The sequence below is a fragment of the Phocoena sinus genome, chromosome 3, assembly GCF_008692025.1.
Source record: "Phocoena sinus isolate mPhoSin1 chromosome 3, mPhoSin1.pri, whole genome shotgun sequence".
Lineage (NCBI taxonomy): Eukaryota > Metazoa > Chordata > Mammalia > Artiodactyla > Phocoenidae > Phocoena > Phocoena sinus.
The window spans coordinates 39,663,730-39,687,641 of NC_045765.1; the positions used below are offsets into that span (position 1 = coordinate 39,663,730).

Consider the following 23,912-nt stretch of genomic DNA (forward strand, 5'->3'; position numbering starts at 1 on the left):
GTGTTCTCTGTCCCCCGTATTTTGTGTAAGTCAACAGATCAAGAAGCTTGATAAGATTCAGGCTCAGTTTTCTAGAAAGAATACATCCTAGAATGGAATATATTAGTTTTCTATTGCTACCATCACAAATAAACACAAACTCAACAGCTTAAGACAGCACAAGTTTATTATCTGTATGTTAGAAGTCAGACCCAGGGCTCAAAGGGGGAAAATCAAGGTGCCAGCGGGGCTGCTACACTCCTTTCAGGAGGCTCTAAGGCAGAACCTATTTCTTGACATTTTCTGGCTTCTAGAGGCTGCCCACATTCCTGGGCTTGTGGCGCCTTCCATATTCAAGGCAGCAATGGTCGATTGAATCTTTCTCACATCCAGTCACTCTGACAATGAACCATCTGCCTCCCTCTTTCACTTTTAAGGACCCTTAAATTTCACTGGGAGCACCAAGATAATCTCTCTATTTTAAGATCACCTGATTAGCAACCATTATTCCATCAAAACCTTAATTTCCCTTTGCCAAGTAATGTAACATGTTCATGGGTTCTGAGATGAGGACATTGATGTTTTTGGAGTAGGGGGCATTTTTCTGCCTACCACATGCTCGATCAGGATGCACTGAACATCTTTTGCTGTGATATCATCAGCCACTGGTGATCTCTGCCTACAGGATCTGTTATCTCACTAGAGATTTCAAACTGGTGATAAAGTAATTATTTCTTCTTAATTTATTAGCTGGGATAGTCTATCAAGAGAAATTGCATGTCATCAACTATATGTTTACCCTAAACTATAGTTTATATAGGAACTTGATAGATGATTGATTTTTCCTCCTTTATTGATTAATAAAGGGTCTTTGGGTCTTTGTTGCTGTGAGTGGGATTTCTCTAGTTGCCTTGAGCGGGGGCTACTCTTTGTTGCGGTGCGCGAGCTTCTCGTCGCTGTGGCTTCTCTTGTTGCGGAGCACGGGCTCTAGGTGCGCGGGCTTCGGTAGTTGTGGCTCGCGGTCTCTAGAGGGCAGGCTCAGTAGTTGTGGCGCTTGGGCTTAGTTACTCTGTGGCATGTGGGATCTTTCCAGACCAGGGCTTGAACCCAAGTCCCCTGCGCTGGCAGGCAGATTCTTAACCACTGTGCCACCAGGGAAGCCCTTTTGTTGTTGTTGTTGGGGGGATGGGAGAACGCTTTATCAGAGGAAGTAGAGTGCAGGCAGCAACTCGGGCACTTGGTCTGGACGCAGACCAAGTTGAAGACTTGGTCTTCAACATATTGAACTGGTTACCTAGTATTCTCCAAAGATAACCCATAAGGTTTTCATTTTTAAAAATATCATTATGAACATTTTGATTTGTTCATTCCAGTGCAGTTTTTATTCCTACTGAAGTTCTAACTGTTCTACTCCTGCTCAGTGGGGGCCTCGTCAAGTCCTTTTATTATGACCCAGTAGTCTTTAACAGCCCTCTTGCTTCTGGCACGACAAGAAGTTCCAGGGTTATCTTACACATGTCCTGCCCCAGGCCTGGAACTAGCCATCTCTTATAAGAACTTGGGTTCATTTTAGTGGGAAATGGTACTTAGAGACCACAAGCTGAGAGCTTTGGGTGCTCCTTGCTACTGAATTGGCCCTTGTTTATGTGAACAGAGCTAGAAAATGAATTGTATGTATGTTTTAAATGGAATATACCATAAGTTCACATGAAATTTCAATTCAGACTCAGGCCTTGAAGGTTTTCATTTAGCCTCATGGATCTTACAATGTTATTACCTTTCTTCCATACCAAAAAATCCCTGTTTTTAATAACACCAATATGACTACTCATTTGATTTAACCCACAAGACACAAAGAGCAGTGTCAGAAAAACCAATGCCACTACCATACTAACAGTATGATTAAGAAAAACAATTTAAAATTTGTCTTTAAAAAAAAAATCTTGAGTATGTACTATTAGGAAGGTATAGTCAAATGGCTGAGTTTTAAAGTCATTTGAAATAATTCTGTTCTGAATGGTCATGCCACCAACCTCATATCCAGTTAGGTTCAATTGTTTCATCCACCCCCTCCCCACCACTTCAGTGTTTCATGACTCCTTTTTTAAAGTCTTATGTTTTGTTATAAGTTTGCAAACTATTTAGATGGAACCAAAGTCAAATCTATAAAACAAGATATATTCAACAAAGTCTAGATTCTGTCCTTGTTTCCCCATGTTTTTTAAAAAATTAATTAATTTATTTTTGGGGTCTGCGTTGCTGTGTGCGGGCTTTCTCTAGTTGTGGTGAGCAGGGGCTACTCTTCGTTGCGGTGTGTGGGCTTCTCATCGTGGTGGCTTCTCTTGTTGCAGAGCACGGGCTCTAGGCACGTGGGCTTCAGTAGTTGTGGTGCGCGGGCTCAGTAGTTGTGGCTTGCGGGCTCTAGAGCGCAGGCTCAGTAGTTGTGGCGCACGGGCTTAGTTGCTCCGTGGCATGTGGGGTCCTCCTTGACCAGGACTCGAACCTGGGTCCCCTGCACTGGCAGGAAGATTCTTAACCACTGCACCACCAGGGAAGTCCCATCCCCATGTTTTTTCTTCTCCAAATAAGGGTGTGTGTTTGTGTGTGTGTGTGTGTGCGTATCTGTATCAGTAAGGGTTCTCCAGAGAAACAGAGCTAATAATATGTCTGTGTATGTATGTATGTACACACACATGCATGCACACACATTTATTCATTCATTTTACGCAAGTGGCTTAGGAAATTAGGGAGGCTGACAAATCCCCAGATCTGCAGTCAGCAAGCTGGGGAATCAGTTTAATTAAATGAATCATATATTATCTATATATGTGTGTATATATATATGATCTAAAATATATATATAAATATATAAAGCAATATAAAATATAATAAATATATAAAATACATTAAAAAATTTATTCCTACATTTTCCCCAAAACATTTGAAACTGAAAAGATCTGAATGAAAAATCCAGGCTTTCAGCATCTCATGACAACTGAAAGCCACGGTCAGTCTGAGCCTGCCTTCTCACGTGGCCGCCATTGGCTGGAGGTAAGTAGCACCCTGAACCATATGCTCTCCAGCTCACCACAGTTTTCACCCAGCCTATTTCACTAATCTACATTTTCTCAGACTCCTGAAGCTTCTCACTTGAGTCTATCATGTCTTCTCTCCAGCACTGCCATGTGCTCTGTACCTCAATACATTCAGTACAGACACAACATGGCTGGGGCGGGGGAGGGGCTTTGAATGACCAAGTGGAGAATGAGCATTTTCCTCCATTTTTCCTTTATAACAGCACTTCAGCCTACGGATGAGAACAGAACTTTCCAGTCAATATTGTTGTTTCATGGATAGCAGGCCATCTATATATTTCTATTTTTGTTACTTGTGGGGACATTTCTGCCAAGAGAGCCCTAAACTGGGCATTTAAACCTAGTGTGAGGGGCAGTATGCTGGAGGGCATGTCCATATCACACTAGCAGCAGGTAGTACCCACAACAGTGGGAAAAATATTCACCCAGCACCCCCCCACACACAAAGGCTATATCAATTATTATGTTTTGGGTTATTCTTGATGATTTCCATTAGTTGGACCAGCAGATCTTTTCACAGAAATGTAACAAAGAAGAACAAACTTGACTACATATCGAATCTACTCCTTTAGCTCTAACCCTTGTGCTCTGTTGCCTGTGCTTAGTCCTGCTGGCTCTGCACCTTTGTAAAAGAATGTTGCCTATAGCCTGAAATATATGGGATAGCCCATTCTCAAGGCTCTGATCTCTAAAGCTATAACACTTTTCCATTCTTATAAAGATAAAAAGTTACAGAACAGAAAATAACAAGTGTCTTGATAGAGCTGTATAGGAACATTGTGACCAGACCCACATGGACAGCTGCAAGGACAAAGGATTCCTGCATCAAAGAGTTTGCAACAAGCAGCCACACTCCCTTCTCTTTTAGTATAAAATAAGCTTGCATTTTAACTCAGGTAAGAGGGTTCTTTGGGACGCTAGTCCACCATCTTTGACTGGCTTTCCAAATAAAGTCACTATTTCTTGCCCCAACAACTCCTCTCTCAATTTCTTGGCCTATCGTGTGGTGGCAGTACAAGCTTGGACTCAGTAACAGAAACACATCCTACTTACATCTATAAGTAAACTAAACTGGTTTATTTTTTGTGATGTGTGTTTATCAAACAAACAAGAACCCCTAAATTTTTTAAATAAAAGATTATATTTGGGGTAATTAGCAACCTGATTTCAAATAAATCTCCTTCCCCTCTTACAGTACACACATGAATCCCCGATTCTTAGTATTTATTGATGACTTAACTATGTGCTGATTACGTACTATATTCTGTGCTTTTCATGCTTTCATCTCATTTTCTTTATTGTTACTGAAACTACCATGCTACTTCTTGAATTTAATCGTAAGGAAATAATCATATAAACGTGGAAGTATCTGCCTATAGAGTTGTTCATCACCGTGTCATTTTATAGAATAAAAAAAATGAAAACTTAGGACCTAAAAGTTTCATGTAGAAAGGGTAAATATGCTATAATGGAATATGATATAGCTTTTGCAGAGGAACATTTAAGAACATAGGTGAATATTCATAATCCATTATTAAGTGAAAAAAACAATTAACAAATGAATATATATGTATATGTCATGGCACTCTTACATAACTATATATACATATTCATATACATACTCACATACAATCATACACGCACTTAACAGGAAAAATTCTAAAGGAAATTTCCTAGGAGAAAAATTCTACAAAAACATAATCTTAAATGTTACGGTTAACTATTTTTGCATGCCTAAAATATGAGTGCTTTTTATTTTCTTCTTTTTGCTTTATCTGTACTTTATAATTTTCTATAATCACCTTTTATATTTTAAAAAGTTATAAAACATTTTCACTGATTTATTTTAAAAATCAACCTTTATCAAAAATCTAAACTATGTCATATACTAAATGCTATACTTATATTATCTCATGTCATCTCCTCAATGATCCTATGAGATACTCATTATTTTCCTTATTTTACACATGAGACAATTTACTGGTAAGTAACTCAATTATACAGCTAGTTAATGACAGAATCAGAAATTTAAACCCAACACTTTCTAATTCAGACTATATACTCTTACTCATTATTCTAACCCAATCTAATGTATGCAAAAATAATATATTTAAGCTACCTGCTGTATTTCTTTTTTTTTTTTTTTATCATCTTTATTGGGGTATAATTGCTTTACAATGGTGTGTTAGTCTCTGCTTTATAACAAAGTGAATCAGCCATACATATACATATGTTCCCATATGTCTTCCTACCTGCTGTATTTCTTAATGCCACTTTGATTTTCACTTATTTGGTCAGTGTGCTCAGCGATTACAGAGAGGATGATCTCTAACCCCAAGACTAACTCCATCCATTCTTATGGTCAAACACCTTTGTTCCACCTTCCCAGAGTCTAAAGGCTTTTTATTACAACCCAATTGCCTCCCATGCCCGGGACCATGAGCAGAATGAATCACCTGCTATTTCTGGAAAGCCGACTGTGTGCTTAAGTACGTGCTGTGAACCATGGGGAGGGAGAAAGAGGGACGGTCCCTCCAGCCTGTCCTCTGAGCTGTTTGTAACACAGGTGGCAGATAGCCAAATAATAATCAAGGCGATACAAGCAGCAACATTTGAGAAATGCTCATCTAATCCAACAGTCAATTAACTCCTTTGTAATAGTAATTTAACCTTTGCTTCAAAACCATTTTTTTAAGAAACTCACTACCAATTTACCAGATGCCTTTCATTTCTTCCATTTATAGACTCTTTCCACTCTTGTGCCTCATCACTTCATTTTTCCACTTTCCGTCCCAGCCCCTAGGTCTGCCCAAAGTATGTGGTGGGAAAGGTCTTTCAAATAGTGTCAGTTATTATGATTAGCCTCTATTTCCAAAATATAATATAATGCAGACTAGAGTAGCCAACTAAATATGTTCTTACATTAGAATCTCTTTTATAGCTCTGGAACAATCACACACTGGATTGTATTCACATTGAAACAGCTTGAGAACAGCCTTATTTGAAACCATTCCACCTTTAAGTGCATAAGAAGCTGTGGGTATTATTAAGATAGTAGTTTTAGGTCAGTTTTGAAACTTCCCTCCCAGTAAGACGCAGAAGAGGCATTTAGAAGATTCACAGTCATTCCCAAGGTAATTAGAAAGAAACAGACCATGTTTTTCTCTTCAAATGGTAAAATTTTACTCTTCAAGGCAAGCATGAAGACTAGCAGCTGGCTTGACTGAGCCAGCACTGTTCAGCCAATGGTCCCAAAGTCTACAAAGTACACTTGGGACAGAAGTGGGAAACCAGGGACCCACTGTCATCCCAGTGAGGGCAGGATCTCTGCTGTCCTGTATAGTGCCTACCCCCAGCCCAGCACACAGGAGTTTTCACATACATACAAGGAGCAAATCCCATTATTTTGCAAGGCCAAAGTTAGAGGGATCCCCTGTATGGTCTTCTGGGGGAGACAGGGCCTGGGGGCGGGGGCAGGGGCAGAGGTGGGTGGAATCTAGGGAATTCCACACTCTGGGCTGGTCCAAGGATGATGGCATTTGCTCTTTATTCTTTATCTGGGCCAGACTGTCTGGTTAGTTGTTTCAAATGGCCAGTTTTATGCAAGATGAGTCTAGAATAAATAGAGATTTCAGAGTGGCAGGACGATAGACTGAAATATTAATTTGTTTCTTTCTTCATATCTCTCAGGCCGGACCCCAGCCCCTTCCATCACCATTTCAAATAGGTTTTTGGGCTTTGTGGCTTAGAGATTTTGAGAGCAAAGAAGCAGAGGCAGCCTGAAAGCCATGAGGTTTCTTATCTTTTGTGAAAGGTAACTCTCATTAAATGGACTGTGCCAGGCATGTAGGGCAGGAAGTCAAGAAGAAGAGGAGCTATATTTCAACTGGGGATGCACAAGAGACCTGTGGTTACCATGAGTTCTAGACACTACTGCCCTGCCAGTGTCCCTAGGAGGGGTTAGGACCACAAAGGGAAATGGCTGCAGGGCTCCAGCCTCTCCAAATTTTTCCTTTTCCAGGAGTGGCAGAGAGATCCCTTTTCTAGACCTAAAGGGACCACAGGTCTCCCAGCCATTGCCAATGAAAGACAGTGACTACCGCTCCCAAGGGCCTTCCCATTAGTGCTGGGCAAAACACTGAGGCGTCCAAAAAATCCTGAGTGCTGTGGGATGCCCTGCTGGCCCTTGTGGGATAAGGCTGAGAATGAGTATTACGTTCATTTAAAGAAAGTGTTATTTCTTCCTCCTCTCATTTTCCTGCTGCATCAGCATGGAACAGGTTTTTAATTCCATCAGCATATTTTCAAGCTTGAAGTAATGCCAGGTTCTATTTTAGTAAGCAGGTCTCAACATGAGCTCTTGCTGGAGCAGTTTCAACGGAAGGCATTACTTGGTTTTGATCAGAGTGAAACAATTGTATCTATACACAGACTGCTTTAGCAGGTAAGCTTCAGAAGGGATGGGATTTTTGTTGGCTATACTCTCAGCTCCTACAACATTGCCTGGCTCATACTACGTGCTCAGCAAATAATTGTGAAGTGTTAGAATGTCTTCATTCCAAATAAAGCTGCATTTTGAAAGGGGTACCTGTGGGAATTACAAAGATGTTAAAACCTAGATCCAGCCCTTGAGCGGATTCCAAAATATTACAGCAAGTGTTCTCAACCAGGGTGATATAATCCCCCCACGGGTGAAAACTGGTGATTGGGGGAGGGTGAAAAAAAATCGTACTCTTTTTGTGTATAAAGCACAAGTATGCTTCTGTATAGAGTACATACACAGCATATTTGTAGAATTAAAATTTCATGGCAGGGGTGTGGACCAATTAGGGGAAAAATGTTCTAAAAATGCTCTCAGGGGAAGGGGTGGCAATAATGAAAAAAAAGAAGTTGAGAAATATTCCATCAGAATGTTATAGATTTTGAGACTGCTCCAACTTTTCTATACTAAAGGTCTTTAATCTATAAATAGGCACCTCCGCCATTCCCATATTGAACCATTGTCTCTGTAGCTCCTCAGCATGGTAGCAGCACAGGTAAAGAGCAACCTCCTTAACGTAATATTTAACACCTTCTTCACCTGGCACCTGCCACTTCTCCAGCCTCGTTTCTTGTCAGTCTCCCCTCACTCTGTCACAAAGCAGGCTAGCAGTTTCCCCAAATCCTTTCCCATTTTGAGTCTTCACAAATGTCCCTCCCTTGGCCAGCAATGCTCTTCCCAACTTTTCTGGCCCTTTCTCCAGTCCTTTGGTTCTGGTCTGGGGTCCTTCTCTGAGGTGTCCTCACACTTTACGAGCACCTCTGTCATAGCATTTATCACATGGCAGTACAACGATCCACTGACATCCGTGTCCTTCCTCTCGACTTCAAATTCCTTGGGATGAGGGATAGTGCATCACTTTTTATTCAACCTTGCGGGCCAAGTACACTAACTGTAACTAAGTGTCTGAGTGTAAGAGCAAAAAAGCAATAAGCTAGAGATTGTTCAGAAAGTGTAACTTAATGCAAATTAAAAACAATGATACAGCTACCATTTCCATAAGCACTAGGCAGAGCACTTGACTGACACATCCATGAATCCTCATGGTAACTCTAGAGGGTAGGCACTGGTAGCCCCATTCCACAGTTGAGAAAATTGCTGTTCGGACACCCCGATGGTCTAACTGCAAAACTTAAGTCCTTCACTACCACACTCCATGCTGCACAGTTAAGCTACAACCGTTTGCCCAGCCCTGTGTTACATGTGAAGTGACAAGGAATGAAGATAGAATCCCTGCCTTCTAGGAGCTTCTCATCTAAAGGACAAAACACGAGTAACACACACAGTGGCAAGGATGTGGAGATACAGGAACTCTCATATAGCACTACTGGGAACACAGTGTGGTGCAGGCACTTTGAGAAAGGGTTTGTTGAAAAGTTAAACACAGAGTTACCATATGACTCAGAAACTCCACTCTTAGCTATCTGCTCAAGATAAATAAAAACCTATGCTCACGCAAAGACTTGAATATAAGTGTCCGTTATAGCAACATTCTTAATAGCCAAAAAGCAAAAACAACCCAGATGCCCACCAACTGCTGAATATACAAAATATTCTGTATTTGTGCAATGGAATACTATTTAGCAATAAAAACGAAACAAAATGATCCATGCTGCGACACAGATAAACCTCAAAAACATTATGCTAAGTGAACGAAGCCAGACACAAAAAGCCACTATTGTAGGAGTCTGCTTGTATATAATGTCCAGCGAGGCAAACTGATAGAGGTAGAAAGTAGATTAGTGGTAGTCTTGGATTAGGAGTGAGGAGTGACTGTAAAAAGGCCTAAGGAATTTTACTGAGATGACAGAACTGCTCAAAAGTTGGAATGTGGTGATAGTGGCCAAACCAGTAAATCTACCAAAAATCAGTGAAATCACACTTACAAGTGTGAATCTTAAAGTGTGTAAATTTAAGCTTAACAAGTTTGTTTTTTTAAAAAAAAGAGTAATAGACATGCACTGATGTTCCCAGAAAAGAGAAATCCAGTTCAGGAGACATGACATTATGTGCTCTGGAATTCCTGAAATCAGTAAAGACGATGGGTTCAGAGATGTGTGCTGGGGGAAGAGGTAGCAGGTTGGAGAGGGACCTGGTAAGAGACAACTCTATTATTTGTCCATGCCTGGTGTGGAGTGATAAGAGGAGGATGCTGGCAAGCGTTCTGTTCCCATCAAGGACCACGCCTGGGGAAGGAGTAGTGTGAAGGAAGACAGAGCTGCGTTAGATCCAGGAAGTCTTTTGTGATCAAGTCAACTACACTGAGTGATAGTCTAGGAAGGTAACTACTCATCTTTTCCAGGGAGCATTAAAAATCGGGCCATCATCAGAGCTGGGTGACAATACAACAGTAAGGACCAGATGAGCCCTCAGTGTCTGGGTCACAGCTTCTGATCCTTCGTGTCAGTTGCTGTATAATCTCAACTTTATTCATATGTTCATCCTTTTACCACTGATGTCAACTTATATAGTTTTTCTTTCTTCTTCTTATTACTTCCCAGTTATCACAAAGCTAAAGCTCAAAGATTGGTTAGAATAGAGCGTGTGTGTGTGTGTGTGTGTGTGTGTGTGTGTGTGTCTGTGGGTGTGAGAAACGGGGGGGATATAAGACACATGTATCTTGTCAGATTGCTTTGCTGCCTCAGTGGGTGAGAATTGTGATTTCTCCCTTATGTTTTATAACATCTCATAAAGTTGCTTTTAATGACTTATAGATCCAAGGCCATGGTATTTGAAGCATTCTATATTTCCTGGATGCCAGTAGTTAATATATGGATGGGCATTTTTAGCTCTATAATTTTCCTGGGGATGAGTCAGTTGGCCCAAGAGGGGGAATTCCTCCCCCACACATACACACAGGGAATAAGCCTAATTCTCTATTTCTAAATGATTTTATTCCTACTTGTCCTTTAGGGCATATCTCTCAGTTTCTTTGAGAAGTCTTCCTTGCTATTCCTCAATCCTTTAGAAACTACCTTTCCTCAGTAACTGGAACACACAGATACATACACACAGCATATGGTATACTGGCTAAGAATATGAATTCTAGAATCAGATTGCATAGTTAGAATTCTGGCTTGACCACTTAATTTGCTGGTACCCTTTCTAAGTCTCAGTCTCCTTATATGAACACTTAGAAGATAACTGTACCTTCTAAATAGAGGATTAAATCAGACAATTCCTGTGTATCCATCAAAAGAGGTTAGGTTATACCATGGTAACAACAACAAAATCCCAGTGGCTTCAAATTATAAAGATTTCTTTCTCATTCAAGCTACACGTCCACAGAAGTTTAATGGTGAAGTCAATGAGGGATATAGGCTGACAGAGCAGCCACCGCTTTGAACACTCTGCTGCTCTCTATGTCTTCGGGCCCATGTATGACTATATCTCCCAACACGCTTATGAGGGGTTTGCCCACGAGATATGCTGTAGCTTGTGAAATGTGGGCATAAGTCAATTCGGAGCAGATGCTGTAACAGCCAGGGCATGCTCCACCATGCTCTCTTATTATTTTTTTTCCTCTCTCTCTAGATTGCAAGCTTCTAGCAGCAGGAATACTACCTTAGCTGTCTTATGATCCCAATTACCTGTCATAATCCCTGACACAGAGTAGGTAGACAGTAAATTTTGACTGACTAGATAAAAACTCTTCTGTCAGCTGTCAAGAACTGCAAGTAAGATTACAAATGAAGTCAAGTCTGGCTGAAAAGTCAATAAGCCCTGGGTAGCACTCACCCAGGTTAGTACTGTGCTTGCTGGCCATCTAGGAAAACAGCGAGATCAACATGGGGATTGCTGTGTACCTGGAGACATGGGTTAAAGATTGCCCTTAAAGAATGTTTGCAAGGAAATGTAAGCACATTCCATGGAATCGTGAGAAGAGCACAGCACTTGGGCTTAGCCTTGACCCTTCCACTAGTCCTCAGTGCAGACTTGGATAAGCCTAGCCATTCTGCATCTGTTTCCTCCCACTTCATGATGGGTAGATGGACAGTATGATCATTAAGGTCTTGTCCACTTTAAAAAGTCTTATTCTATGATGCACAGGAAGAGGATGCTCTCTGGACTACAAATCACAGCTGTCACTGGGAACCAGTGTCCGCAACCCAGAGAGGCTGCAATTAGCGTGTCTTGTGTGACTTGCAGTTCTGCTAAAGACATTCTTGCAAACACTCTTACAAATCGCTCCAAATGTACACCCAGATTCGGGGAGGATTTGGGCATAAAAACCAATGCCAGCACACTGTTCTGAAACAGAAACTGGTAAGGAACCTTTAAAAAGAGACATCGTCAGGAGAATTTATCGATTGACGGGAAGAAAAAGAGAGATGGATAATCAAGTACCAGTTGCTACATCCCTGTCCCAGGTGAAAAATGTGAGCTTATGAAGCCTGAGCTACTGTTGATAAAGGAGGGGACTCATTTATCTTAAGCAGACACATAAAGGAAAATAAGTGAAATATGATTAGACCTACGTCAAGCATTCGGATTAAACGCCTACCGCGGCAATCCCTGCTGCTTCCGGTGAGCACTCCTCGCCAGTAAAGCCTGATTAAGACACTGGCCCTGAGCGATATTAAAAACACATGCTGTGGGCTTCCCTGGCGGCGCCGTGGTTGAGAGTCCGCCTGCCGATGCAGGGGACACGGGTTTGTGCCCCGGTGGCGGGAGGATCCCACGTGCTGCGGAGCGGCTGCGCCCGTGAGCCATGGCCGCTGAGCCTGTGCGTCCGGAGCCTGTGCTCCGCAACGGGAGAGGCCACAACAGTGAGAGGCCTGCATACCGCACAAACAAAAGCAAAAACAAAATCCACATGCTGTGAAATCCCTTCCAAAATAGATCCTTTCACCAGGGTATACACCCTGAGGGAGGTACCTGTACTTGCCTTCCCTCTATTTTCATTAGGACAAGTTGTCAGTTGTACACGACGGTGTCTTTTATGAGACTTCAAGTTATAGCTTCAAAGGGTCCAGTGCCTTTTTGATACTTGTGAGAAAGCTTTCGAGGGATAAGTTCAGAAACAGGAAGGCTAATACGTGCTGTCCCGGCACTAGAGCTGTGTTACCTATCAATTTGGCCCTTCTGTTCAACCTTTTCATGTCTGAATCAGCCTTCCAAAGGATGGCAGCGGATGTATTCCTAGTCTTCCAGATATGTGGCCAGTTTCCACAATTACCCTTTACTTTAAGGAGAAGCAGCAGTCATCCAGGGGTGGTGTCTCTGGCTACTTCCCTTGCGTGCACCCCTAAGGCCTAATATTCTTCCCACGTTTCATGTACGTGTTCTCAAAACAGTGGAACAACTGAATACAGCACAGGGAATCGCTGAACGCTCAGAGAATCCTGTCTGCTCAGTCAACAAAGGCTGCATTTTTCTTTTTACTCAGAGGACTACACAAGCCAGGAGCTATGAAGTACTGTGAAGAGGAAAGAGGCAGCACAAGAGAGTAGAGGGTGAGGAGGGAGGGGAATGCAAATTTTCAATAGGAGGTCCAGAAGATGTCTCTGAGAAAAAAACCAAATGAAGTGAGGGAGCCAGCATGAGAAGATCTGAGGATAAGAGAGAATGAGACTGGCAATTTGAGGAACACCAAGAAAGCCACTATGACTATGGTGGAGTCATACTTACCTCTACATAAGATGGAGAGAAGTAGGAACTGAATCCACACAGGTTGGAAGGGACCAGATCTTACAGAAGATGCCACTAAGGAGTCTGGATACTTATTCTTTATCTGATCAGTGCCAAAGGATGTATTAAGGAAGGAATGTTTGGGAACTTATATTTTAATTTAGATAAATTCCAACAAGACGTCCATGAAAGGACTAGACACAACTTTGATGAATTCGCTACCTCAAATTAGTTTCAAACTTTTTCTTAAAAAAGAACTTGCTGATAATAGATTCTGTGATTTTTATACAACTTAAATCATTTTTTTTCTTGGAATGTACTCCCCAGTTTCTTTGCCTAGACAAATTCAGAGATCACAGTGATAAAGACCATGAGTTTTAGAATCAGAAAGACCCACTGTTGAGTTCAGGTCCCATCACTTATTAGTCAACAGACCTTCCCTGAACTTTTTACATCCGTATAATAAGGATCACGTTATCCCTCCTTAAGGACTGTGTGTGTGTATTTGATATGCTTAATCACAGAGCCTGGAACACTGTAAAATACTCAACACCACCCTATACTGAACCATGCATCACCCAATCCCTTGGCTCCCACATCCATCCCCTCCTTCCTTCCTTTTCCTGACTGCCTTCTCTGATTTCCTATGGCAGCCACACTCTTCAACACACAATTTCACTTACTTGATTTGGTATGTTTGGAGAGGCTTGGGTAAGAGGAGGAGAAAGAGGGTCAATAATGGAGTTGCCAGTGTCGAGAGGATGGAGAATGAAGGAGACAAGGGGCAGTTATGAAGAAGCTAAAGGAGTCTGCCACTAAATTTGTCTCATACAGTTCCTAGTACAAAGTGAAGGATTAGAGCTCACCCAACATCTTGAAGCTAGTAATCCAGGAGGAAAGGAAAGGAGGAAGGATGTTTTAGGGTTTGCCAAAACTGAGTCTGCCTTCCTCTCTGGTCAAGAAAGTACTTTAATAATTTCAACTGTAAAGAATTGAATCATCAAATCTTAAGGGGCTGAAGCAGGTTAAAGGGATTTTATTTACCTGTTATTCCCTTTTAATTACCATGCCAGTATTACTCATACCCCCATCCATCCCTTAAGAAGGGTATCTTGAATAGTCCGAGCAGTTTCAGAGACCCAGAATCGGGGTAATTCTCTGGGCAAGAAGAGCAGACAGCAGAACAGATTAAAAACCCATCGCAAACCCAATCACAACCATTTTTTAAACCTCATTTGGGATAGTAGTTGTGATGGTTAATTTTATGTGTCACCTTGACTGGGCAACAGGGTGACCAGATATGTGGTCAAACACTACTCTGGGTGTGTCTGTGAGAGTGTTTCTGGATGAGATTAACATTTGAATAGGTAGACCTAGTAAAGCAGATTTCCCTCCCTAACGTGGGCAGCCCCGCTCCAATCAGTTGAAGGCCTGAATAGCACAAAAGAGCTGACTATTTCTCTAGTAAGTGGGAATTTTTCCACATTTAAACTGAAGCATGGCTCTTCTTAGATCCGGAGCCTTCTGGCCTTCGGACTGGAAGCACATTATTGGTGCTCCTGCGTTTCCAGCTTGCCAACTGCAGACCTTGAGACAGGTCAGCCTCCATAATCACATGAGCCAATTCCTTATTATCAATCTCGTTATACGTATCTATGTTCACACATCCTATTCGTCCTGTTTCTCAGGAGAATCTTGGCTAATAATAGAGAAGTGTATTCCCAAATTCAGTTTATAGAAAGATAAGTGTATCAAAAAAGCAAGTGAGCATGACTCTGAATTAAAAGAAACTTTCAAAAAGGATCCATCCACATTACATAATCTCCACAGCCACCACACACGCCCTAAAGATGTGACCACACCACGCTCTTGGAGAGACGTAAGACTTTCTTAGCCCTTGCCTGGGAACAACAGTTACCACTGTCATAGACTGTTAATCACTTCTGCTTCCCATGAGAGGGAAGCCCCATTATATAACAGTATTAAGAGTTATCAGGTACCCAGTTAGAACTTCACTTTGGCTCTCTCCCAGAGTACGATGCCAGGTTTAAGATTCTAATGTGAAAGGGAAAGAATGAGCTGTGTCACAACTACAAACAGCTTATGGTAATCTTGACCTTGATGGGAATTCTGGGCTATCACAGGTACTGGGAAATTAACCCCTTAACAGAACGTAACCTTATGGGGAATAGTTCCGTAAGAGTTTATAATTACTGCAGCCAACTAGAAGTAGGGTGCTTCTTCACGTTCTGTTTTTGTTCTATGCGCTTATAGAAGGATCTTGAGAGATTTGCCTTTATTTTATTCATGGCTCTCTCTAAGACATTTGGGTATAAGGAAGACATAGAAAAAAAGATTCACTCTTTCCTATATTCTCTACAGCCCAAGTATGTCAGAGAGGTTAACAAGCAAGAGAGCGCCTTCTCTTATACTCAAAACATGGCAGAACAAAAGAGATGCATAAAATACGAATAGAAAGAACACAGTATCTCTCAGGCCATGTTCAACAGGTATAGCAGAGGAGACATCAAGTTAACGAGAAACCATTCGTCTAAAGAGCTCTTGTTCCTCAGGAACAACAGATGTATGCATTACGGTAACACTTATTGCACTTGTAAAACTCTGTATTAGGAACATGTTTTTTTCCTAAAGGTTACGTGACAGATACTCCTCATTCACTTTCCTCACACTTTCAATTCTGGCTCAAATCCAATTATTCAAGAGATATGAACTGGCCAGTGGGAACACTTCCAGCAACAATTTCAGAATTAAAATCTAATTTAACCAAGGTGACCCCTGGTAATTTCCAAACTCAGGTAAAAGGAACCCCTTCAACATAAACCAACTTGTGTTATTCATTCCATCCAGAGTGTGCTAGGAAAATTCTCCCACCATTTTTTATCATCTAAGCCACCATTTTTTTAAATCATATAATACCTTATAATGGGCGAGCTTTAAAAAAAAAAAAAGAGTATACTGTGCCACCATAACTAATATATGTCTGAGAATGAGATCTAGTCCAGGAACATACAAAAGCCATTTCAGAGTGGTTGAATAAGAGGGAACGTGAATAGCTTGAAAAAATACACAGCCTAACAAGTAATCATGCAATGAAGATGTTAGGTTAGGGAGTAACAATATTTTCTTTCTTAACTTCAGATTTTATTTATTTTTTAACATCTTTTTTGGAGTATAATTGCTTTGCAATGGTGTGTTAGTCTCTGCTGCATAAAAAAGTGAATCAGCTATACATATACATACATCACCATATCGCCTCCCTCCTGTGTCTCCCTCCCACCCTCCCTACCCCACCCCTCTAGGTGGTCACAAAGCACTGAGCTGTTCTCCCTGTGCTATGCAGCTGCTTCCCACTAGCTATCTATTCTACATTTGGTAGTGTACTCATGTCCATGTCACTCTCTCACTTCATCCCAGCTTACACTTCCCCTTCCCCATATCCTCAAGTCCATTCTCTACATCTGCATCTTTATTCCTGTCCTGCCCATAGGTTCTTCAAAACTTTTTTTTTCTTTCTTTTAGATTCCACATATATGTGTTAGCATACGGTATTCGTTTTTCTGACTTACTTCACTCTGTATGACAGACTCTAGGCCCATCCACCTCACTACAAATAACTCAATTTTGTTTCTTTTTATGGCTGAGTAATATTGCATTATATATATATATGTGCATCTTCTTTAACCATTCATCTGTCGATGGACACTTAAGTTGCTTCCATGTCCCGGCTACTGTAAATAGAGCTGCAATGAACATTGCGGTGCATGTGTCTTTTTGAATTATGGTTTTCTCAGGGTATATGCCCAGTAGTGGGATTGCTGGACCATATGGTAATTCTATTTTTAGTTTTTTAAGGAATCTCCATACTCTTCTCCATAGTGGCTGTATCAATTTACATTCCCAGCAACAGTGCAAGAGGGTTCGCTTTACTCCACAACCTCTCCAGCATTTACTATTTGTATATATATATTTTAAATTTATTTATTTACTTATTTATTTTTGGCTGTGTTTGGTCTTCGTTTCTGTGCGAGGGCTTTCTCTAGCTGCGGCAAGCGGGGGCCACTCTACATTGTGGTGCGCGGGTCCCCCACTATCGTGGCCTCTCCTGTTGTGGACCACACGCTCCAGATGCGCAGGCTCAGCAATTGTGGCCCACGGGTCCAGCTGCCCCGCGGCATACGGGATCCTCCCAGACCAGGGTTCGAACCCACGACCCCTGCACGGGCAGGCAGATTCCCAACCACTGCACCACCAGGGAAGCCCTGTTTATACATTTTTTGATGATGGCCATTCTGACTGGTGTGAGGTGATAACTCACTGTACTTTTGATTTGCATTTCTCTAATGATTAGTGATGCTGAGCATCCCTGCATGTGTTTGTTGGCAATCTATATATCTTCTTTGGAAAAATGTCTATTGAGGTCTTTAGCCCATTTTTGGATTGCATTATTTGTTTTTTTTGATATTGAACTGCATGAGCTGCTTGTATATTTTGGAGATTAATCCTTTGTCAGTTGCTTCATTTGCAAATATTTTCTCCCATTCTGAGGGTTGTCTTTTTGTCTTGTTTATGGTTTCCTTTGCTATGCAAAAGCTTTGAAGTTTCATTAGGCCCCATTTGTTTATTTTTGGTTTTATTTCCATTTCTCTAGGAGCTGGGTCAAAAAGGATCTTGCTGTGATTTACGTCATAGAGCATTCTGCCTATGTTTTCCTCGAAGAGTTTTACAGTGTCTGGCCTTACATTTATGCCTTTAATCCATTTTGAGTTTATTTTTGTGTATGATGTTAGGGAGTGTCCTAATTTCATTCTTTTACATGTAGCTGTCCAGTTTTCCCAGCACCACTTATTGAAGAGGCTGTCTTTTCTCCATTGTATATTCTTGCCTCCTTTATCAATGATAAGGTGACCATAGGTGCATGGGTTTACCTCTGGGCTTTCTATCCTGTTCCATTAATCTATATTTCTGTTTTGGTGCCAGTACCATACTGTGTTGATTACTGTAGCTTTGTACTATAGTCTGAAGTCAGGGAGCCTGATCCCTCAAGCTCTGTTTTTCGTTCTCAAGATTGCTTTGACTATTCGGAGTCTTTTGTGTTTCCTTACAAAATGTGAAATTTTTTGTTCTAGTTCTGTGAAAAATGCCAGTGCTAGTTCGATAGGGATTGCATGGAATCTGTAGATTGCTTTGGGTAGTCTAGTCATTTTCACAATGTTGATTCTTCCAATCAAAGTACATGGTATATCTCTCCATCTGTTTGTATTGTATTTAATTTTTTTCATCAGTATCTTATAGTTTATTTGCATACAGGTCTTTTGTCTCCTTAGGTAGGTTTATTCCTAGATATTTTATTCTTTTCGTTGCAGTGGTAAATGGGAGTGTTTCCTTAATTTCTCTTTCAGATTCTTCATCATTAGTGTATAGGAATGCCAGAGATTTCTGTGTATTAATTTTGTACCCTGCTACTTTACCAAATTCCTTGATTAGCTCTAGTAGTTTCTGGTAGCATCTTTAGGATTCTCTATGTATAGTATCATGTCACCTGCAAACAGTGACAGCTTTACTTCTTCTTTTCCGATTTGGATTCCTTTTATTTCTTTTTCTTCTCTGATTGCTGTGCCTAAAACTCCCCAAAGTATGTTGAAAAATAGTGGTGAGAGTGGGCAACCTTGTCTTGTTCCTGATCTTAGAGGAAATGGTTTCAGTTTTTCACCATTGAGAATGATGTTGGCTGTGGGTTTGTCATATATGGCCTTTACTATGTTGAGGTAAGTTTCCTCTATGCCTACTCTTTGGAGGTTTTTTATCATAAATGGGTGCTGTATTTTGTCAAATGCTTTTTCTGCATCTATTGAGATGATCATATGGTTTTTCTCCTTCAATTTGTTAATATGGTGTATCACATTGATTGATTTGCGTATACTGAAGAATCCTTGCATTCCTAGGATAAATCCCACTTGATCATGGTGTATGATCCTTTTAATGTGCTGTTGGATTCTGTTTGCTAGTATTTTGTTGAGGATTTTTGTATCTATGTTCATCAGTGATATTGGCCTGTAATTGTCTTTCCTTGTGACATCTTTATCTGGTTTTGGTATCAGGGTGCTGGTGGCCTCGTAGAATGAGTTTGGGAGTGTTCCTCCTTCTGCTAAATTTTGGAGGAGTTTGAGAAGGACAGGTGTTAGCTCTTCTGTAAATGTTTGACAGCATTCCCCTGTGAAGCCATCTGGTCCTGGGCTTTTGTATGTTGGAAGATTTTTAATCACAGCTTCAATTTCATTGCTCGTGATTGATCTGTTTATATTTTCTATTTCTTCCTGGTTCAGCCTTGGAAGGTTGTGATTTTCTAAGAATTTGTCCATTTCTGCGAGGCTGTCCACTTTATTGGCATGTAGCTGCTTGCAGTAATCTCTCATGATCCTTTGTATTTCTGCAGTGTCAGTTCTTCTCCTTTTTCATTTCTAATTCTGTTGATTTGAGTCTTCTCCCTTCTTTTCTTGATGAGTCTGGCTAGTGGTTTATCAATATTGTTTATCTCCTCACAGAATCAGCTTTTATTTTCATTGATCTTTGCTCTTGTTTCCTTGATTTCTTTTTCATTTATTTCTGATATCATCTTTATGATTTCTTTACTTCTGCTAACTTCAGGATTTTTGTGTTCTTCTTTCTCTCATTGCTTTAGCTATAAAGTTAGGTTGTCTATTTGAGATGTTTCTTGAGGTAGGATTGTATTGCTATAAACGTCCTGCTTAGAACTGCTTTTGCTGCATCCCGTAGGTTTTGGGCCATCGTGTTTTCACTGTCATCTGTTTATAGGTATTTTTTGATTTCCTCTTTGATTTCTTCAGTGATCTCTTGGTTATTTAGTAGCATATTGTTTAGCCTCCATGTGTTTGTATTTTTTACAGAATTTTTTCTGTAATTGATATCTAGTCTCATAGCATTGTGATCAGAAAAGATACTTGGTATGATTTCCATTTTCTTAAATTTACCAAGGCTTGATTTGTGACCCCAGATATGATCTATCCTGGAGAATATTCCATGAGCACTTGAGAAGAGAGTGTAATCTGCTGTTTTTGCATGGAATGCCCTAGAAATATCAAGTAAGTCCATCATGTGTAATGTGTCATTTAAAGCTTGTGTTTCCTTATTTATTTTCATTGGGGATGATCTGGCCATTGGTGAAACAGGGGTGTTGAAGTCCCCAACTATCATTGTGTTACTGTTAATTTCCCCTTTTATGGCTGTTAGCATTTGCCTTATGTATTCAGGTGCTCCTATGTTGGGTGCATAAATATTTACAATTGTTATATCTTCTTCTTGGATTGATCCCTTGATTGTTATGTAATGTCCTTCTTTGTCTCTTGTAATAGTCTTGATTTTAAAGTGTATTTTGTCTGATATGAGAATTACTACTCCAGCTTTCTTTTGATTTCCATTTGCATGGGATATCTTTTTCCATCCCCTCACTTTCAGCATATATGTGTCCGTAGGTCTTAAGTGGGTCTGTTGTAGACAGTATATATATGGATCTTGTTTTTGTATCCATTCAGCCAGTCTATGTCTTTTGGTTGGAGTATTTAATGCATTTACATTTAAGGTAGTTATCGATATGTTTGTTCCTATTACCATTTTCTTAATTGTTTTGGGTTTGTTATTGTCAGTCTTTTCCTTCTGTTGTGTTTCCTGCCTAGAGAAGTTCCTTTAGCATTTGTTGTAAAGCTGGTTTGGCGGTGCTGAATTCTCTTAGCTCTTGCTTGTCTGTAAAGCTTGTAATTTCTCTGTCAAATCTGAATGAGATCCTTGCTGGGTAGAGTAATCTCGGTTGTAGGTTTTCCCCTTTCATCACTTTAAATATGTCCTGCCATTCCCATTTGACTTGCAGAGTTTCTGCTGAAAGATCAGCTGTTAACCTTATGGTGATTCCCTTGTATGTTATTTGCCGTTTTTCCCTTGCTACCTTTAATGTTTTCTCTGTACTTAATTTTTGACAGTTTGATTAACGTGTGTCTTGGCGTATTTCTCCTTGGATTTATCCTGTATGGGACTCTCTGTGCTTCCTGGACTTAATTGACTAGCTCCTTTCCCATATTAGGGAACTTTTCAACTATAATCTCTGCAAATATTTTCTCAGTCCATTTTTTTTTTCTCTATTTTTCTTCTGGAACCCCTAGAATTCGAATGTTGGCGCATTTAATGTTGTCCCAGACATCTCTGAGATTTCCCTCAGTTCTTTTCATTCATTTTTCTTTATTGTGCTCTGCAGTAGTTATTTCCACTATTTTATCTTCCAGGTCACTTATCCGTTCATCTGCCTCAGTTATTCTGCTATTGATTCCTTCTATGGAAGTTTTAATTTCATATATTGTGTTGTTCATCATTGTTTGTTTGCTCTTCAATTCTTCTAGGTCCTAGGTAAATGCTTCTTCTATTTTCTCCATTCTATTTCGAAGATTTTGGACCATCTTTACTATCATTACTCTCATGTCTTTTTCAGGTAGACTGCCTATTTCCTCTTCATTTCTTTGGTCTGGTGGGTTTTGCCCTGTCAGCCACGTGGCAGGCCGCTTGCTGTCCGTCCAATGCTTAGGCTCTTTTCACAGTGTCATATGGCTGCTCTCATGTAGAAAAGGAGCATGGAGATACCTTGGCTTCTAATATCTTGCTGGTACTTCCCAATAAGAATCTGCTTGATACTTGAGTATGCTGCTTGCTCTGTGTCAGTTACTGTTCTAAGCCTTTTGGCCTCTTGTGGGTTTGGTGGTTGGCAGTCTACCAGAGTTACTCAGTGTAGAGGTGGGCATTTATCCAAACTAACTGATGCAGGGTCAGCTCTCCAAGATCTCTGCATTGTTCGGTTGAGAAAGGAAGGTAACATTTTACACTGTCCTTTTCATTCCCAATCCAGACTCTTGTGAATATGGTTTTGAGGTGCCCATGGGTTGTTGATCCTCCTTCTCCCAGGGACAGCTATTTCCTTCTTGCTTGTGTCTTAAAACTGGGCTTGACTTTCCACCTCCCTGAGCACGCAGATGCTCAGTTCCTGCATATATGGGCAGGCAGCTCCACCATCAGGTTAACTTCAGATTTTAAAATGTCTGTCTTTATGGAGCAGGGCAGTAACAACTTTAGTATCAAAAAGACTCATTCTCGTATGCCAGTTCTACTCTTTATCACCTATGTGACCTAAGGAAATTGCTTAAAATTTTGCACCTCAGTTTGCTCTTGTATAAAAAATCAAAAAGCTACCACGGTGGATGGTAGTGAGTATTTAACAAATATTTAAGTCACCTGCCATAGTAAGTGGCAAGCTGTAGGTGTTTTATCAATGTTACTTCCCCTCTTTTAGTTGAAAGTAGAAAGAGGGTTTGGTCTTAACCTGCTCCATCTTTTTAGGGAAAAAAAAAAAATCCTTCTTTATGGGTAGAGATTCTCAAGGCTAGGAGTATTTCAGATTTTCCTCTTCTTTCATAATAATGTCACGGGCTACAGAATGAGTTCTTTAATGGATTCAGACTAAAGCTCATGGACTTATTTCCATTAGGTCCAGACGTGACATGTGGGACTCCCCTGACTTAGTTTCTGTATGTTGGAAAAACCTGGTTTCTGGGATGTCAATTTCAGACTAGTGGAAGTATTCACAAAGTTTCTTTCTGTTGCCATAGATTTAAGCTTTCAAATCCTGCAAAATAACATCCTGGCAGAGAAAGCCATTCTAACTGGCATCAGGTTACTCCCTCTCTCACCTGGATTTAGCTCCAAAGTCTGGGTTATAGTACTCTAAGCTCTGTCTGATGTGGGTAAAAATGTTAGTGGAGATGCCCCATAGCTGGTTCTAATCTCCTGGATGATGTCCACTTTGCAAACTTGAAATAGAGAAACACTATAATGAATAACAGCATTTTACTGAAATTCAATACCTAGAAATGTGCTTGCTGTATCCATTATTTTTTTTTTAAAGGAAGATCAAAACCAGACATTTAAACAACCTGGCTAGCGTGGCAGGTAGAGAAGAGCTCATCTCAGTTTAAATGGATGAAGTGGCCTTCAGCTCTTATTTTGAGGGTCACAACAACATACTTTACTTGCCAGACATCATGTCTGAAGTACTGGGCTTTACAGAAGCTACTGCTCTCAGGAGAGAGGTTAAGAAATACAGAAGAAAAGGGGGAACCTGAACTTCCCTCTGGGGTTGACTACACATAGAAATGAAGCTGCAAGATTCCTATACTTCCCCCTCCTTTCAGCTGTTGGTGGGCAAAGACGAAAGAAGAGAGGTAACATGAACCACCTTTGTGAGCATCAGGAGTCTGTAAGCATTTAAGATGGGCATACTGTGTCAACTGCAATTTGTATCAATTCTCTTTCCTCAACCTCAGGGTGATCCCTTTTCCCTCACAGTCAGACATCGAACATTTGTTGTCTTCTAAAATGTCACCGGGACGATTCCTGTTAAATATCAAGCACGTATGTAAGAAAAGGAAGAATTCTGTTGAAGGCTAGTCCAAGGGCTTGGAGGCAAAGTCAGAAGAACACAACTTCACAGCAGCCACACTGGCCTTCTTGCTTGTGCTCTGAACACATCGAACAGGTTCAACCCCAAGACCTTTGTATTTGTTCCCCCTGCCTGGAATGATCTCCCCCAAACT

At 40.7% G+C, this 23,912-nt stretch overlaps 1 protein-coding gene across 2 annotated transcripts in view; it reads right to left on the reverse strand.

Annotated features, from left to right (window-relative positions):
- Nucleotides 1-23,912, reverse strand: part of SGCD (sarcoglycan delta) — a 418,608-nt gene that overhangs the window by 228,621 nt on the left and 166,075 nt on the right. The gene's annotated exons all lie outside the window — the stretch shown is intronic.